This window comes from Apodemus sylvaticus, chromosome 5 (genome assembly GCF_947179515.1).
Source record: "Apodemus sylvaticus chromosome 5, mApoSyl1.1, whole genome shotgun sequence".
Classification (NCBI taxonomy): Eukaryota; Metazoa; Chordata; class Mammalia; order Rodentia; family Muridae; genus Apodemus; species Apodemus sylvaticus.
In genome coordinates this window covers 17,746,166-17,763,793 of record NC_067476.1, presented here as the reverse complement: position 1 = coordinate 17,763,793, position 17,628 = coordinate 17,746,166, and positions in this window count along the sequence as shown.

Here is a 17,628-nt window from a genome sequence, read left to right as displayed (position 1 = left end):
AGCTGTCCTCTAGTCACAAGCCCAAACACTCTGACCCTGCCCACAAATACCTATGGTTAGAGCTTCTAGAACCTTCCCCACTCAGCCCAACCTTTCTTCCCACCGACTGAGCTGCGCTACCACAATCAGTGAAGTCTGTACCCAAACAGTGCTGGCTGTGTTGTACGAATTGTTGTAATTACATCATTTAGCTAGATAAAACACAAAGAAATGAACCCTGTATAACAAAAGGAATGTGTGGAGAAGAACTAAATCGAGTGCTTTGGAAAATATGCAATAAGGACGGATTGCTAAAAATAAATCTGTTCGCTTGGGTTCGGGAGAGATTTGGGGAGGGAGGGAAGGATAACTTTTCAGGATTCCAAATTCCAATTGTTGCAACATATCCTTGCATGAAGCTCACAGGAGGAAGGATTGCCACACTGTGTGGTGCAGTCCACACACACAGACAGAGCCAGACCCCAGCCAAAACCCTTTATCCTACAGTGGTGGCTTTGGCCTGTGCACTGGCGGATCATTAAAATAAGCATTCTGGGCCCCTGTGAGTCTGGGGTTTTTTTTGTTGTTGTTGTTATTTGTTTGTTTCATCATTTGTGGGGTTTTTTTGTTTGTTTGTTTTGTTTTGTTTCGAGACAGGGTTTCTCTGTGTAGCCTTGGCTGTCCTGGGACTCACTTTGTAGACCAGGCTGGCCTCGAACTCAGAAATCTGCCTCCCTCTGCCTCTGGATTAAAGGTGTGTGCCAGCACCACCCGGCTTTTAACATTTTTTTTTTGTTGTTTTTTGTTTTTTGTATTTTTTTTTTTTTTTTTTGTCATTTGTTTTTAAAGACTAGGCTGGCCCTGAATTCAGAGATCTGCCTGCCTCTGCCAGTGCTGGAGTTAAAGGCATGCCATGCCAGTGCCTGGCTCCTTTCCCTGAGCCCTTCCTTACTACTCCTGATTCCCTAGACAAGTGCCCAGACCTGTCAGGCAGCTGATGAGCTCCGTCGGGCTACAATGGCCAACATGAATGATGATAATCTGTGGGTTGAATACATGATAGTGAGTCTGGGCGGGGAGAACGTGTGTGAGGTGGTGTCCAGAAGCCTCCCTGGTCTCTCTGTGGCATTGCCACAGAGCTCTGTGCTCTGAGGAAGAGGCTGAACATGGCCATGAGACCCGTCTCAGGCTAACCCTGCTCACCTTTCAACTTCTAAAGGCCCTGGTCCCAGGCTCTGCTCTGCTTTTCCTTTGTTTTTGTTGCTGTTTTGGAGGCGGAGTCTCCCTAAGAAACGCTGGTAGAACTCCCTGTGTAGTCCAGGCTGGCCTTGAACTCACAGAGATCTGCCTGCCTCTGGTCCCTGAACACTGGGATTAAAGGTGCTTACCTCCACACCTAGTTGGTCTGCTTTTTCAAATCTAGAAACAATGTAGGTATTTTCTGTGTGTGTGTTTAATTTTGGGATCAATAATGTGATTTTATACTTATCATCTTTCATCTCAAAGTTCTTTCCTAAGGAGGTGCTAACAACGAATACTAAATTGAAAGGCTTCAACTCCAGCACTGAGTTCTTTCACAGTTCAGGAGTTTAGAGGTCACCTGCCAAGGTCAGTGATGAGCAGGGTTGGGCTCCCTCTGAGGCTCAAGGCAGAATCCTTCCTGGCCTCGTCTACCATCCAGCAGCTATCAGGACCGTGTCCCTTGACTCTCTCTGTCTTTGGTGCAATGTGGCATCTCCACTGTCAGTGTCTGTGTCCAGTCAGACTGCTTCTTATAAGGACAGCAGTCGTGATGACCAACTCCTCTCCTCATGGCCTCTCACCTGAAAGGAGGCAATTTCCAAATACAGCCACATCTACAGATACCTATAGTTAGAACTTCAACATATTGAGTAGTGTGTGTGTGTGTGTGTGTGTGTTGTGCACTGTCAGGCACACCCTCTCAGAGGCCAGAGTATGTTGTCAAGCATCGTTTTCTATTACTCTTACTGCCTCAAGACAAGTCTCTCACTAACAGGAAACTTGCCCTTTCAGCCAGGCTGAGCTCTTAGGGTCTGCCACCTTCACACTCTGATGCTGGGGTTCTATAGTTTTGTGCAGCCATGCCTGGCTTTTCTGTTGGTACTGAGGATTTGAACTCAGGTTCTCCTCATACTTTCCAAGCAGGCACTCTTACCAACCCCAGCACACAACTTTTTTTTTTTTTTTTGGTTTTTTGGATTTGGTTTTTTCAAGACAGGGTTTCTCTGTGTAGCCCTGGTTGTTCTGGAACTCACTCTGTAGACCAGACTGGCCTCGAACTCAGAAATCCACCTGTCTCTGCCTCCCAGAGTGCTGGGATTACAGGCGTGCGCCACCACCGCCCAGCTTAACATTTTTTAAAATTCAAACTTAAGAGCCAGGTGTCAGGCAGTGAGATGGCTCAGTGTGATGGCTGCACAATCTTGATGACCTGAGTTCCAGCCCCAGAACCTGTGTAAAGCTGAGAGGTGAACCAATTCCTGACCTCTGATCTCCACACATTAATCAAGGCACGTGTGTACCACTCCCCACCACACACACTGAATTTTAAAAGAAAATAAGAGTTTGTTTGGTGGCACACACCTGTAATCCAAATATTTGAGAGGTGGAGACAGGAGGATTAGAAGTTCAAGACCAGCCTCGGCTACCTAGTGAATCAGAGGCCAACTGGGCTACATAAGTCTCTGTCTCAAACTAAAAACAAAACAAACAAAAACACTAAGTGTGGTGGTGCATGCCTATGATTCTAGCACTCAGAGGGCAGAAGGAGTTGTTGGGTCTCCATCATCTCCAAGTCACCCTAGACACTTGTGTGAAGCTCAGAAGACACCCTGTGAAGTTAGTTCTTGTCATGGTGTATGGTGTAACACAGGGACTGATTTTAGTTCCTGTAGAGAAAGCTTGTCAAAATGTTGTTTTTCAATAGTCCATCCCCCCACAAAGGCTTTTTTTTTTAAGGCAAAAAATTATTGGTTTCCAAGTTACTCTCAAATTTCTGAATTCAGGAGATTCTTCTGCCTCAGTCTTCTAAGTACTGGAATGTCCCCTAAAGATACATAATGCTGCATCATCTCCCATGGGCACCCTGGGTAACCTGGTCTACATTCTAGTGGTTCATATGAACACTAACGGTGTGACCAGGCTAGGCTCTGCATATGAGCCAGTCTAATTCCCAGGCCAGATCCCATCCCTGTTCTATCTTAAATTGTTCCTAACCGTCTTACATCGTTATTAATTTTTAGATTTTTAAAATCAGATTAGCAGATTTAATGAGCAACCTCATTGGAAGCAAATTGTATTGATTTTATGAGTATGTGGCTGAGGATGGTCTTGAATTTGTGATCCTTCTGCCTCGCCTCCCACAGCTCTGTGATTTCAGCTTTACCACCATGCCTGGTTTTATCCAGTGTTAAGGATTGAACCCAGGACCTTATGCATGGAGCTATCAACTGAGCTGTATCCCCAGTCCTGCCCTTATTGATTTCACACACACACACACACACACACACACACACACACACACGAGTGTGTATGTGTCTGTGTGTTTTGTGATGTATATGTGCATATCTGTAAGTATCTGTGCTTGTGTGTCTATGTGTATGTGTGATTGTATATGTTTGCATGGTGTGTAAGTGTATGTGGTATATGTGTGTGTGTTTTTATGTCAATGTATATCTATGTGTGTATGTGAGTGTGCAAGTGTGTATCTATGTGATGTATATGTGTTTGTGTGTCTCCGTGTGTGTGGTGTATGTTTGTGTGTATATCTGGGATATATGTGTATATGTTTTTATATCTATGTGTGTATGTGAGTGTGTATATGTGTGTGTTTATCACTTGTATTTACATTTTCTCCACTGCGTGAGCACACAGCTTTGGTCAGTTGACTACTAAGCGCTGACGGTTTTCTCATCCCATCTTATTTTAGTAGGGTGACATTTTCCGATCAGTCACTGCTGGAAAACAAGCGTGCTGTGGATTTTCTATGTTGTAGCCCCACTTCCAGAGGATTTCCTCACTCCCCAGTCACCAAGAGGAGCTTTGAATGTGGCCTTTGCGGGGTCTAAGGAAAAGATGCAATGAACGCTAGATACATAGAATATAAGCTAGGCAGCTGGCAGGCCAGTCTGCTTTCAAATACACTGCCTGTGTCATGTCTAGCGGGGGAAGTTACTCAACCTCTCTAAGATCGTGCTCATGCCCAGCCTGCCCTGCGCTGCTGCAAGAGTCTCTCAGGAGGAGATGACTCAGTCAAGCCCACTATGGAGTCTTTGATGCCATGTGAGTGCTCCCCTGATGCTGCCTCTTATACTGAAACTGGGCGTGGTGTGGCCTCAAGGTAGAAGCAGGAGGTTTAGATGGTCAGGATCATCCTGGGCTATATAGTGAGCTCAAGGCCATCTAGAGATACAAGTGACTTTATCTCCATACAAAATAAAACACAGGACATGAACAAACCCAAACTATCATTTCTCTGTTGTTGTTAACAAGTCACATGGCTCCCAGCCAGCAAACTGTGAATGTTGTCTGTTCATTTGAACCCACGGTAGGGGCATCTGCCTGTGCCTGTGACACTGCCCTCTGTTCCTGTGACCTGAACATTCTAAGGATTCCCTGGTCCCTAAGATAGACCACACCAAACATACTTTCCAAACTGCTCATACAGCTTCTTGCCCCTGGTGGGGAAACAAAGGGACAGGTAGAAACCTAATAATGTTTATCTGATGAGTCACTCCCTTACACTCAAGTCACCTGTGTACACAGGGCCCAGTTCAGAGCCTAGAGTCCGCAGTGGCTGGTTGATTAAGAGGAGGGTGGGAAGGCAGGGGATGAAATCAGGGCTTCTGACCTACATGGGAAGGGGACCAGAAATGCCCTGGAGAACGCTCTTTAGGGCTCATGTGTTGTCATATGCATATTTAGTCACGTTGATTTTTACAAATGTGTAGCAAAAGTAGCAAGCACCTGCTCTTTCTAAACATATACATGACCCAGCAATTCAAAGTTGAATATAGGCCCAAGGTATGGATGGATGAAACCACCATAAGACCTGATACACATGCTCACTGAAGCCTTGCTCAAAGGGATCTTTTGCTCTGAATGACAAAGGCCCCTATAGGTTCATATATTTAAGTTTTGTTTGTCAGTTGGCTGACAGTTTAGGAAGGATTAGGAGTTGCAGGCTTCCCTGTTGAAGGAGGTATGTCACTAGGATAGGTTTTAGAAGCCCATGTCACTCTCCAGAATTGCTGCCTGTGTATCAGGATTATAAATTCTTAGCTACTGCTCCAGCACCATGTCTGCCTGCCTGGTACCATGCCCCTTGTCATGGTGATCATGAATTAACCCTCTGAAACTGAAAGCAAGCCAACATCTAGATACTTTCTTTTATAAGTTGTCTTGGTCATGGTGTCTCTTCACAGCAATAGAAAAGTAACTAGCACAGGTCCCGAACTGGAAGCAACTTCAAAACCCACAGGAAAAGACTAGATAAAGGACTTGTAGTAGACTTCTATACGGAAGTAGTATTTAGCAATGAAAGATCTACCACAGCAGCAAGAGCAAGTGTGCAAGGGACCACATCATTCCTAGTTCCTTAGGTGTATTCACTGTGCAATCCCACAAATACAGAGTGCAAGAACGGGTGTGCTGGTGCCACCTGTAATCTCTGTTTGGGAAGTATAGAGGCAGGTTTATGAATCTGCAATCTCAGGCATGTGCACGTGTGTGTGTGTGTGTGTGTGTGTGTGTCCACTTATTTGCACCACTAAAAAGAAAAAAATGATATATATGGTTGGGGGGGGGGGAGAAGCCAGATAGCCACCCACAGAGAAATAGCCAAATCCCAGCCTCACACCTTACCCCAAAACAAACTCTGGAATAAAGACAATGAGAACTTGCTTTCAAAGCCATTCCTATGGCGAAGTCTTCTTCCTTTATTTGGTTTTTCCAGACAGGTTTACTCTGTGTGGCCACTGGTTAACCATGGAACTCGCTCTGTAGACCAGGTTGGCCTCGAACTCTAGTGATCCTCCTGCCTCTGCCTCCTGAATGCTAGGATTAAAAGCTTACGCCACATCGGCATTTTTGTTGTTTTTTGTTTTTGTTTTTTTCTGAAGTCCCTTGAAAAATGAGTTTCAAACAAAACTCTGAATCTGTAATTGAAAAGATGGATACATTTAACCACATAAAGTTATTTTTATTTCCACAAGAGAAAATGACATAAACAAAGTCAAAAGGCACATACATTACAGACATATCATATGGTATCGACAAAAGGCTGCTACCTCTGTTATTTCAAGAGCTCCTACGTATTAGGAAGAAGGGGGGAATGACAACCTAATTAAAAAGATAGGCAGAGGAGATAGACAAACAGTTCCCAGGAAAGGAAACATAAATGATTCTTAGTCAGATGAAAACACGGTCAACCTCCCTTGTAGCAGGAGAGAAGAGATTACAGCTCTGCGATACCATTTTCTATCTAACAGATTGACAAAGATCAGAAAGTTTGATAACACGCTGTGTTGGCACGGGTGTGGGAAACAAGCATTTCCATTCATTGTAAGTGGGAGGGAACACTGGGGCACCCTCCCTGAGGAGAGATTTGGCAATATCTGAGTATATTAAAAATCTGCATACCCTTTAACCCACAATTTTCATCTCTAGGAATCCACCATGCAAATATCCTCACACATGTGCAGTCCGGTGTCTAACACGACTCATCTGCCACAGCTCTGCTCATGCCGATAGGTTGGAAGCGGCCTGGTTCCTCACCCACAGGGAGCTAGTGAAGTCACGTTCAAGTTCAAGTGTCTGTTCAGTGGAATCATAGACACTGGTTTAAAAGAATGGAGTAGTTTTTAATTTCGTATATGGAAAAATCGCTATGGCAAAGCCCAGAGTTGTGCACACTGAACAAAAGCCCTTGTGTGAAATGGCTTCTGGACCGGCTTTCACAGGCAGAGGATGTCTGTGGAAAGATAAGCATCTCCTCCGCATCTCCTCCTTAAGGAGCTGGTAGGGTGTCTGAGTAGACTATATGTATAGGGTAGGCATGGGGGAAGGAGGGGAATATAACTTTAAAAATGCAAAGTGTGAGTGGGGGCATGGGCGTGTGGAGAGTTGAGGGGTGGGGGTGGGGGCGGGGGTGGGAAGGATTGAGTTGTCTCAGCAGATAAAGGCCCTTGCCACCTTAGCCCCACCTGATGGGGGTAGGAATAGACTCTGGAAGGTTGTCCTCTGACCACCCTATGCACCTAGAGGGCAGAGGGTCTCTCTCTCTCTCTCTCTCTCTCTCTCTCTCTCTCACACACACACACACATAATTCTAAAAGTTAAGAAAACAGAGTAAACTGTTTTTCAGCTGAGATGTGAGTCTAAATTCCAGCTCCCCTGGGTCTCTTGGAGAAGTTACTTCAACATCACCATCTGTAAAATGGGAAGAATAATATGCCCTTGATTCAAAGATACTTTGGAGGAGGGGATGGAAAGGCACATAGGTTTAAAAACTGGGGACCCTAGGGAGGGCTTGTGGGGAGTTCATGGGTCTATGATGACTTTTCTATGATTCTGAAATTTTTTCTAAATAAAACATGGCTTTGGTTTTTGCTTTGCTTATGGGTTTCTTTTCTGTCGCTGCTCTAATCTTCACGATCAGATGCCAGTCTCCCCCCCACCCCCACGCCCCGCTGAGAAGGAGCGCGGAACAGGTGAGCTGGTGGCTGGCCATCTGGCCATCTCTCTAGGACACTCTCTTCACTGCGGGCAGGTGAAGGGGTTTTCCTTGCAGGACAGGACACTGGAATCGCAAGGTGAAGGTGGGGTCCCTCAGGTGGGTGTGTGTGGGGGGGCAGACCTCGCGTTCTCTCTCTCCTGAGTGCTGGTGGCCTGTGCCCGGGCACGCAGGATACCCATGCACTGGCTGAGACCCGATCAGATAGGGCGCCTCCCCCGCTCTGGCAGCTCTGGGAGGCGGCGGGGAGTTTACGTAAGCCGCTTGTTGATGGAAAAACAGCGCACTGGCTCAGTGGCGGGCGGTTCCTGGCTTGCTCTGAGGAAGCCCCAGGGGGTACCCAGCAGGCCACAGCATCCCCACCCCCTCCCTGGTTCTGCCCGTCCGGAGTAGGGGCTACGTCCAGGCTGCAAGAGCGGCTCTCGGGGTTCATCTAAATCCAGGCCACCCTGCAGGTGTCCTCCGATATTTCACCCTGGACCTACCTGCCGGACCCAGTTAGCTTGCTGCAAGCCCAGCCCTGCTTGGGGGAGCGGGGGTGCGAGTTGTGGGAACCGGAGTGAGCCAAGAGGAAAGTGGGGGGCCGTCATAGCTACACCTGGAGCCTCCTTTCCTGGTTCTAGAAGCCAAGGAGAGCTGGGTCAGGCCTGCAATTTTTGCAGAGGCACTCCTCAGTTTCCCTCCTGGCTTTGACAGAAGGCATGTGGATGACCAGAGTTCCGGTCCTGCTCAGCTGGCTGCGTAGTCCTGTGGGCTCCGACCCAAAGTTCTTTATCTGGAAAACCAGGTTGACGGTTACTTGTATTAAACAAGTTTTTAGAATTACATGAGACATTCTGGGGATTAAAAGAGATGACTACAAAGCCCTTAAATCACGCCCAACTGTCTCTAGCACACTAGCACACTAGCACGTGCGCCTGTAGATATAGATTGTGTGTGTGTGTGTGGGGGGGGTGGTCACACCTGCCCCTCCCTTCCACTCCGACACAGACTTCTGCTTCCCAGGTGGCTCCTCTCAAATCCTCGGCTCTAGCTCGGCCGTCCAGTGTCCTTCACTCCCAAGTCCACATTAGTTCACTTTGGTATGGAGCCACTGAGTCCCAATAGGATCCTGTCCTGAGTACCCAGAAGTGAGGAGTTTTCTGATACTGTACTCTAGGGGGCGCTAGCCAGGAAGGGAGGGAGAACAGCGTGCGGGTAATGTTAAATACCCCTCTTAAGGATCTGGACAGAATCAAACAAGTGATTCATGGGGAAACCCTTTCTTGGCTCAGAGGGCTGTCCCAACCAGTTAGGAACTGCCCGGTCAATGCTACAAACAGGAACCATTTGGGACCAAACTTCGTATCAGGCTAGCGTCAACACTCAGCTTGGACAGTCCTTTATAAAAGTCTGTTTCAAATAGATCTGTTTCTTCATCATCGAGTGAAGATAACAAGACCTACCATCCGGTGGCCACAGAGCACCAAGGAGATCCCCAAACAGGAGCTACTGCTATGTATATTTTTTTATTTTAAAGATTTTTTAAAATTTGATATGCGTGGTTCTTTTTGCCTGCATATGTAAACCACACGTGTGCAGTGCCCAGGAGCCCAGGAGAGGGCCTTAGATCTTCTGGACCTGGAGTTACAGAAAGTTATTAGTCTCCATGTGGGTACTGGGAAATGAACCTTAAACTCTAGAAGAATAATAGCCTGGGCTTTTAACTGCTGAGCCGTCTCTCCAGCCCTACTACCCACACCTCCATTTTGAGACAGGGTCTTGCCATGTAACCAAGGCTGGCCTGGAATTCACGAGGTAAACCAGGCTGACCTCAGAGTACTGCCTGCCTTTGCCTCCTACGTGCTGGGATTAGAGCCATGAGCACCACACCTGGCTTGAATATTTTTTTTTATATAATAAATCGTTGTTTTAGAGCAGAGGAAACTGAGGCAAAGCAATGTTATGCGACTTGCCCAATTGGGTCTCCTAGCCTTCACGAACTTGTACAAAGCGCCCAGCAAGGGCTCCGAGTCAGGCCTCAGCAAACAGTAGCCGTGAACACGCTCCTATTAGTACATTCTGTTGGTATCATCCTGATCTCAATTACTCATCTATCCTTCCACAGAACAGGACAAGCTGAAGCACCCTGGGTCTGGGCGAGCGCCAGCTGAGAGCTGGCGCCGGAGCCCCAGATCCAGGCGAAGCTTTTCTTCCTCATCCCACCCATTGAGAGTCACCCGAGGGCTGGTGTGGGCAAGTGGGTCAGGTACCCAGGCTGGCCCCTTGGGGAGCAGGATCGTCACATGCTCTGCGCCCGGCTTGCTGATGGGCATTCCTTCACCTCCCTGAGAGGAGGGCCAGGAGGGGAGGCAGGGCAGACACTGGGCCTTTGTGTACTTCTCTCCCCACAGCCCAGCCCTGAAACCTGTCCCCACCCCTTCTCCAGACTGGGCAGAGGGTGCCCAGGGCCCTCCCGGGAGAGGAAAGAATTCAGGCTAAGGCCTGGAGGCTGAGCAGGGCTCTGCTCCGTGACCTCTGCTCAAGGGTCCTTAAACTGAGCCCTTTAAACTCTGATTACTCATCTCTCAAAGGAAACTTGAAGTGCTAGACATGGAGGGTGGCCCTGGCCGAGGCTGGGGGGCGGGCAAAGAGGTTGACCCTCCGTCAGGATGGAGGACCAGCTAGCTATCTGCTGTGTGGAAGGGGATAAGGGTGGTCACCCCTCCTTAACGTCAACACGCTCACCCCACCCACTATGCCGTGAACAGGTAGTACCCTGTGGCCCCTACAGACCTGAGTACTCAGGCACAGTCAACACAGACTTGATGGATGATAAGCCCGGATTCAGGGACACACTAGACCCAAACACACACACACACCCATGCTGTCATGTGCTTTGTCACAAACATGCTCCTACATATGGGAACACACACCTGACACACACACATCATATGTATATGCATATGCATCTCTGCAAATGTAAGCAGCCCTGCACACTAAGCAACACACACACACACACACACACACACACACACCGCTCAGCCCGGAAACCACTAATAGCAGAGTGAGTCCCACAGGCCAAGGATAATAACTTGAAACTCTCCATCCCTCCCATTCTTGCGGTGTCCCTCACGCTGGAGTCCAGAAAAGCTCTGCCCCAAAGCTTGAAGAAGGGGTCTAAAAGTTAGGCAGACGTGTGGACATGTGTGCCAGCCAGTCCAGAGGCCTCGAACTTCGGCACTCTCTCATCTCTCCACCTATTGCAGAAGTTGGTACACTCAGGGACTTAACCATGATCACTCTGGCTTTGCCGACGACAGTACCCTCAACCTGGAAAGGGTCTCCCGTTTCTGATGTCTCTGGGGTATTTCACCCTGAGACCTTCCTTAGGGTATCAAGGAGAGGAGAAACTGGAGAGTCGGGGGCAATGCCTAGGTGCACCGCCAGGGGGCGCTCTCCGCCCGGCTGCGACGCTCCCAGGCAGGACCCCAGGTCCCACCTCCGATGCCTGAGGCTCTTGTCTCCCTAGGGAGCTGGCCTGTCTGATAGCAGTCGCCCCCGCAGGATGTCTGCGCTCCTCACTCCACCGGATCCCACCTCGGCTCCGGCTTCCGCCCCCTCCCCAGTCCCTAGGGCCTTGCCTCCTGGGACAGCTCCAAGACTGGCAGCCACCCTCTCTGCCGGAACCATCCCAAAGCCCCACCCTAGCCCTCCACCCCACCCCCACCCTCACCCCCAGGCTCTGTCTGAGAACCACCAAGGCCATGCCCCTGCGGGACTGCCTCCTACACCTCTCTCTCCGTGGAGCAAAGACACATAAAGGCGTACTAGCTGACAGATGGCAAACAAAACAGCCTCTGCTCCAAAGCAAGAACCTGTCCAGGCTACAGGCTCTCGGCAAAATGCTGCTGCTGCTGCGAGTTACACTCTACAGAGGCAACAAACTATGAAGCAGGTGTTATTACCTGGGTTAAACACCAAACTATTAGAGATTCTAGAAGCTCCGAGGGGTGGGTGTTTGTCCAGAATCTGCAGTAGTTTCTGACTCCAGCGCTGTAAGGACTGCTCTCTGACCCTGGGTGCCAGAGCTCTTTAGGACATGTCTGTTAAGGATCTGCCGTGTGCCAGGCATTGTGCTGGGGGCAAAGAAGAGGGATGTGGAGTTTTGAACCTTTCAGCAGCTGGAAGGAGAGTGGCCTTGTCCTCACATGTCTTTTCAATAAGATGCTCCTGGCTGCACTATGCTGACTACAGGGCTGGTGGACATTGGTTGACCTGAAGTGGAGGAGATGGACAGTCAAGTCAGAAACCAGTCACTGTGTTTAGAGGCAGACAGATATGCTAAACAGGGAAGTCTCCTGTGGTGTGTGTGTGTGTGTGTGCATATTTGGGCTGGAGTTTGGAAGGGGAGATAAAGAACAGGACCCCAGGGCAGAGCCCACCCAGTGTGCAGCAGTCTGGCACACCTGGCTGGCTTCGTGCCCAGAGACTGGTGCAGGTCCCAAGTCCTGCATCAGAGAGATGGGCAGGGACTGACTGTCAAGGAACCACACATGCCAGCCTATGACCACCTCACTCAGGAGGGGTAGGAGACACAGAAGAGATACCAAGCCAGGTACCTTCCACGCCTCCCACATCGGCCTGGGAGTCTCTGGGGTGGGGGTGGGGGACTCAAGGATTAGGATGGAATGGACCTGTCCTTGATGTACTTAAAGGTACTGAAACTTCAAGTCCCAAGCCTGTGGACCCTGTTTCCACCTGCCTGCCCTCTCCAAGCTTTCTCCCACTGGATGGGGGTGGGTGGGTGGGTGAGAGATCCTATTACCTCATCGGCCCAGGCGATTACCTATTAAGAAGAGGCCTATTACCTCTTCTTAGCTAAATAATTTCCTCCTACCTCTACTGTGCTGGATAGTTTTAGGTCAACTTGACACAAAGTATAGTAATCAGCGAGGAGGGAGCCTCATTTGAGAAAATGCCTCCACAAGATGAGGCTGTAGGCAGGCCTATAAGGGCATCTTCTTAATGAATGACTGATAAAAGGAGAGCCCAGCCCACGGCAGGTGGAGCCACCCCTGGGCTGGTGGTCCTGGGCTCTATAAGAAAGCAGACTGAGCAAGCCATAGGGAACAAGCCAGTAAGCAGCACCCCTCCATGACCTCTGCGTCAGCTCCTGCCTCCAGGTTCCTGCCCTGTTTGAGTTCCTGTCCTGACTTCCTTCAGTGATGGGTATGATGTATAAACCAAATAAACCCATTCCTCCCCACTTGCTTTTCTTTTATCATGTGTTTCATCACAGCAATAGTAACCCTAACTAGGACATCTACCTGACTCTGAAAGACCCCTTTGAATCCCCACCTCCACCAACCCCTCCTGCCCTGACTCAGTATTTACACTTTCTTGGTACTCTTGAAATAATGACCCAAGCATGACGCCTTGTTTCCTGCCTCACCTCCCACCATCCTGGCCTCCATATGAAAACTCCAGCCCTGCAGTGCCTTGAACCCTCTGGACCTCAGGGCCTTTGCACATGCAGTTGGTTCTTTCTTCTACTTGCAGAGTCAGTTCCTACTCTTTTATCCAATGTGTGAGTGGGCCTTTCCTCCAAGATGTTATCCCTTGTCTGGCCTGCGTGTTGCCGTGGTTACTCGTGGGCGTCAGCATAGACATTGGTCAATAGATGCTTTGGGGGTCCTTTCACCCAGGTTTGCTTTGCAGATGTGAAAAGACTCCTTCCTCGGGGTCTGTGAGCTATCCTCGGCTAGGCTCCTCCACAGGAAGTGACGAAGAGCCAGTTAGGACACTTATTCGTTGTTTTCTTGTTTCCAGGACTGGCTTCGAACTCACTATGGAGAGTGACCTTTGGCTCCAGACCCTCTTGGCTCTTCCTCATGAATTCTGTGCTTACGGGCATCCACCCACATCTGGGGATTGAACCCAGGGCTTGGTACATGCTAGACCAACTGAGTTGCATTCCCACTTTGGCCATCAGGGAAAGCTGCAAGAGTGGAAGTAGCTGGACCCCTTCTGTGCAGCCATGTCCATGCTGGTGCCTCTGCACCCTCCTCCAGCCCCCAAGCCCCCTTAACACTGCAGTCTGCTCCCTGATCTTGCAACTCAAAATGTCCTCCACTCCCCCTGGGAAGGCAGCCTCTTACAGCTCTCCACTTTCTCAAAACCCCATCTCCTACTCCTCTGGTACATCCTCCACGTCTGCAAGATGCCAGAGGGGGCTTGAACCGCCCATGTACCCCAGCCACGGTAGCTGATATGGTGGAGGATATATTCCTCTGAGCTGTGAGTATTCCACGGAGCCTACGCTGGGTGGCTGGGTGGCTGGGTGGCTGGGTGTCTGGGTGGCTGGGTGGCTGGGTGGCTGGGTGTCTGGGTGGCTGGGTGGCTGGGTGGCTGGGTGGCTGGGTGGCTGGGTGGCTGGCTAGTGGTGCTCAGCTGGTCAGGTCATCACTGGCTATTGCTTCATTTGTGTCCCAGAGAACCCAGGAGCCCAAAGGAGACACTAAGTCAGATCATCTCTATGTCTGGGTCCCCAGTCACGGAGCCAAGGGGAGAACGAAGACAGAGTGAGATGGAAGAAAAGCTCTGAAGGCCTGCTTGCCTCTAGGGTTCTGGTGGCCTGGTAGCACAGGGAGGCCCTTGGTGAGCCCTCAGCTGATACAGGAGCCTAGAGAAGCTCAGTTATACCTGCAGGCCACATCAGGGACTCCAGCAAGAAACTGGGAGGGGCAGGACCTATTGATGGGACCCAGCATTTTAGCCTAGAAGGGGTAGGCTTTGAAGCTGGACCACTCCCCAGGGTACTGCCCTAGCTTCCTGCGTTCTCCTTCGCTTGCCCTCCATCCCCACTGTCACTAAAGCTTCCCAGCATGCTTCAGGGTGGTACTGTCCATGAGTGAGCAACGCACCACTTAATGTCTTTATCATCCATCTGCTTCCACTCTGAGCTGGACTCCCATCTCCACTGTGACCTCTCTAGGACCTAGAGGACCATTGACAGAGAGGGTTCATATCCCCTCACAGAGAACTTCTTTAGAAATATTGCGACTACAGAGTAGCTAAGTGCCTTCCTTATTCATGGTACTCAAGGCTAAGACTGCAGAAGACTCCTGATGGAGAGGCCCGTGCTGAGCCTCTGTGTAGATCTCAGGACAAGGGGGACCCCATCTTCACCAAGTGTGTGATCAGCAGTGGAGCACCTCCTGCTTTTCCTGGCTCTTCCTTGCTCTGACCTGGGTTTCACTTCCTGATTCTCCGGGCAGCTCTTCAGCAGCCCTAGGGGACTCACGTCTCCCTTTTCATTCCTCAGAATGGCCTCCTTCAGCCTCTGAGCCTGTGTCAGGATCTCCTTCCATTCCCAAGTCTGCCCTTTTCTGTCCCAATCTTTTTGTCTCCCTGTCTTTTTCTGTCGCTCCAGCTCGGTCTCTTCAGGGTGGTGTCATTTCCCTGCCCACTGCCCACGTGTGGTGTCTCTTTCCCTCCTTCTGCTCGGCATCTCTGGCTCTATGTCTGTCTGTCATTGTCTTTCTGTCCTAGTATCCCTGCTGGTCACCCTCTGCCCCCCTTTGATTCTGGATCTCAAGAGAGGAGCTCCTCCCACACCTCACTCCAGGGTCTCCCAGCTCTGGCCCAGTAGCAGACCTGTCTTCTAACCCTGCTCCTGTAGCAGGGCGGGGACCCCGGGGCACCGTTCCCGGGCCCTCTCCATCTGGGCGGCAGTGCTGACAGATGAGATAGTAATCACGCTCGCTCGGCTCTGCCCAGGCCTGAGCAAGGGGCACAACAGGGTTCTGCGGGGGTGTCTGGGTACTGCTCCCATTCACGTGTGTGCACGTCTGAGGCTGGGTGCATGTCCCCCCATGTGGGGTGGTCTGATGTCTGGCTGAGTCTACACAGGAGCGTCTGGGCCTGTTTGTGTCTGTCTACAGGCATCTGGCCTGAGTCTTCATGAGGTGCTGTCTGGGTAGAAACATCTTAGCTGGTGGGTCTGTCCCTCTAGGGTCCCCTGACAATGTGCTTGGGTATGTATGTGTTCCTGGGGTTGATCGGAGTCCTTGTGTTTGTGTGGCCATCTATTAGCCAGGCCCTCTGTTGGCATCCTCATGTGGTCCTCGTAGAGAATGCATAGGTGAGAAAAGGTGATGCCCCCTGCTGCCCTCCCCTCTTGCTTGCTTGTGTAACCATGGATGCAGTGTCTGCTTAAGTCTGAAGCTTGGAGTCTGGGACTGGTTATGGGACCCCAAGCAAGTGAACTAATCTTGCTGAGTCTCCTTTGTTGATCAAAACCACATAATGTTAATCTCAGGGGTCTGGAGAGATGGCTGTTCTTCCAGGGCTCAGTTCCCAGCACCTGCGGGGCAGCTCTCGGCTCTCTTAACTGCAGCCCCAGGGGATCCTATGCCTCTTCTGACCTTTGTGGACATCAAACATGCACATGTAGCACAAACATATATGCAGGCAAACTACACATGCACATACTATAGATAGATAGGTATTTTTAATAATTTTTTTAAAAAAAACTTAAGTGTAAGCTGTGGGAATGGGTACTACCAGGGTGCTTCCCTAGCAGGTCAGGGGAGGAACCAACAGAGACTCAGGGTACAACAACATCCCATGTTCTGGCATAGGTGGCAGCGTCATGGGTGTGTTCCGCGTGGAAATCGTTAACCAACTTCTTTTATTCAGGTACGTATCTGTTATATTTCTAGAATTTTCCCCAAACTTTACCAGGTTCCTATTTCTGGATCTTAAATGATGGTAACGATGGTGATATGTGTGCACTTGGTTTTTAAAAGATATGTTAAAGGCAGGCGAGAGATGGCTCAGCGGTTAAGAGCACTGACTGCTCTTCCAGAGGTCCTGAGTTCAAATCCCAGCAACCACATAGTGGCTCACAACCATCTGTAATGGGATCTGATGCCCTCTTCCACTGTGTCTGAAGACAGCTATAGTGCACTCATATACATAAAATAAATAAATAATTAAAAAATATGTTCAGCCTGGTGGAGGTGGTGCATGCCTGTAATCCCAGCACTCTGGGAGTCAGAGGCGGGTGGATTTCTGAGTTCGAGGCCAGCCTGGTCTACAGAGTAAGTTCCAGAACAGCCAGGGCTACACAGAGAAACCCTGTCTTGTAAAAAAAACAAAAAAAACAAAAAAAACAAAAACAAAAACAAAAACAAAAACAAAAACAAATCCAACCCCCCCAAATAATAATAATTGTGTGTGTGTGTGTGTGTGTGTGTGTGTGTGTTCAAATAGTTCAGGCCAGGCTTCTAGTGCTCAGTCCAGGCCTGCCTCACTGCCTCCTCCCTGTGCTCCTTTTTACAACAGCCAAAGGAGGAAAGAGAGAGACCCAAGACCTGCTCAGTCTTCCTCAACCACAATGTCCCTCTGGGTCTTCCAATCCGTGGGCCACTGAGGACATGTCAGGGGTGACTGCTGGCATCCAGAGAGTCAGCAAGAGGAACGATCCTCAGGGGCACTCATCTGGCCCACCTGCAGGTATTCTGAGGTCTCTGGCAAGCAGTGCCTAGATACACAGTGTCTCCTCCTCTGCCATCAGCTACATTCAGTGAAAGGCACTGGGAACTCACACACACACACACACACACACACACACACAGCACCTTGAATATCCTTTCCTTGTCCCCACCCCACTGCCATCTGAGAGTTCTAACTGTATCTTACAGCAAAAGAAACCAAGGTAGGAAAAGGCAGACTAGCCTCCCTCGGTTTACATGACTCAGTGGTTCAGATTCAGGCTTGCTTGGTCTGGTTCCAGAGCTCCGTCCTTTTGGGTGTCTCTTCTCTGGATTCTTAGTAGAGAAACTAAACTCACTTGCTTTTTTCCTTCCTGAAGAAATTTTGTAAAGATGTTATTTTTTTTAATCTTTATT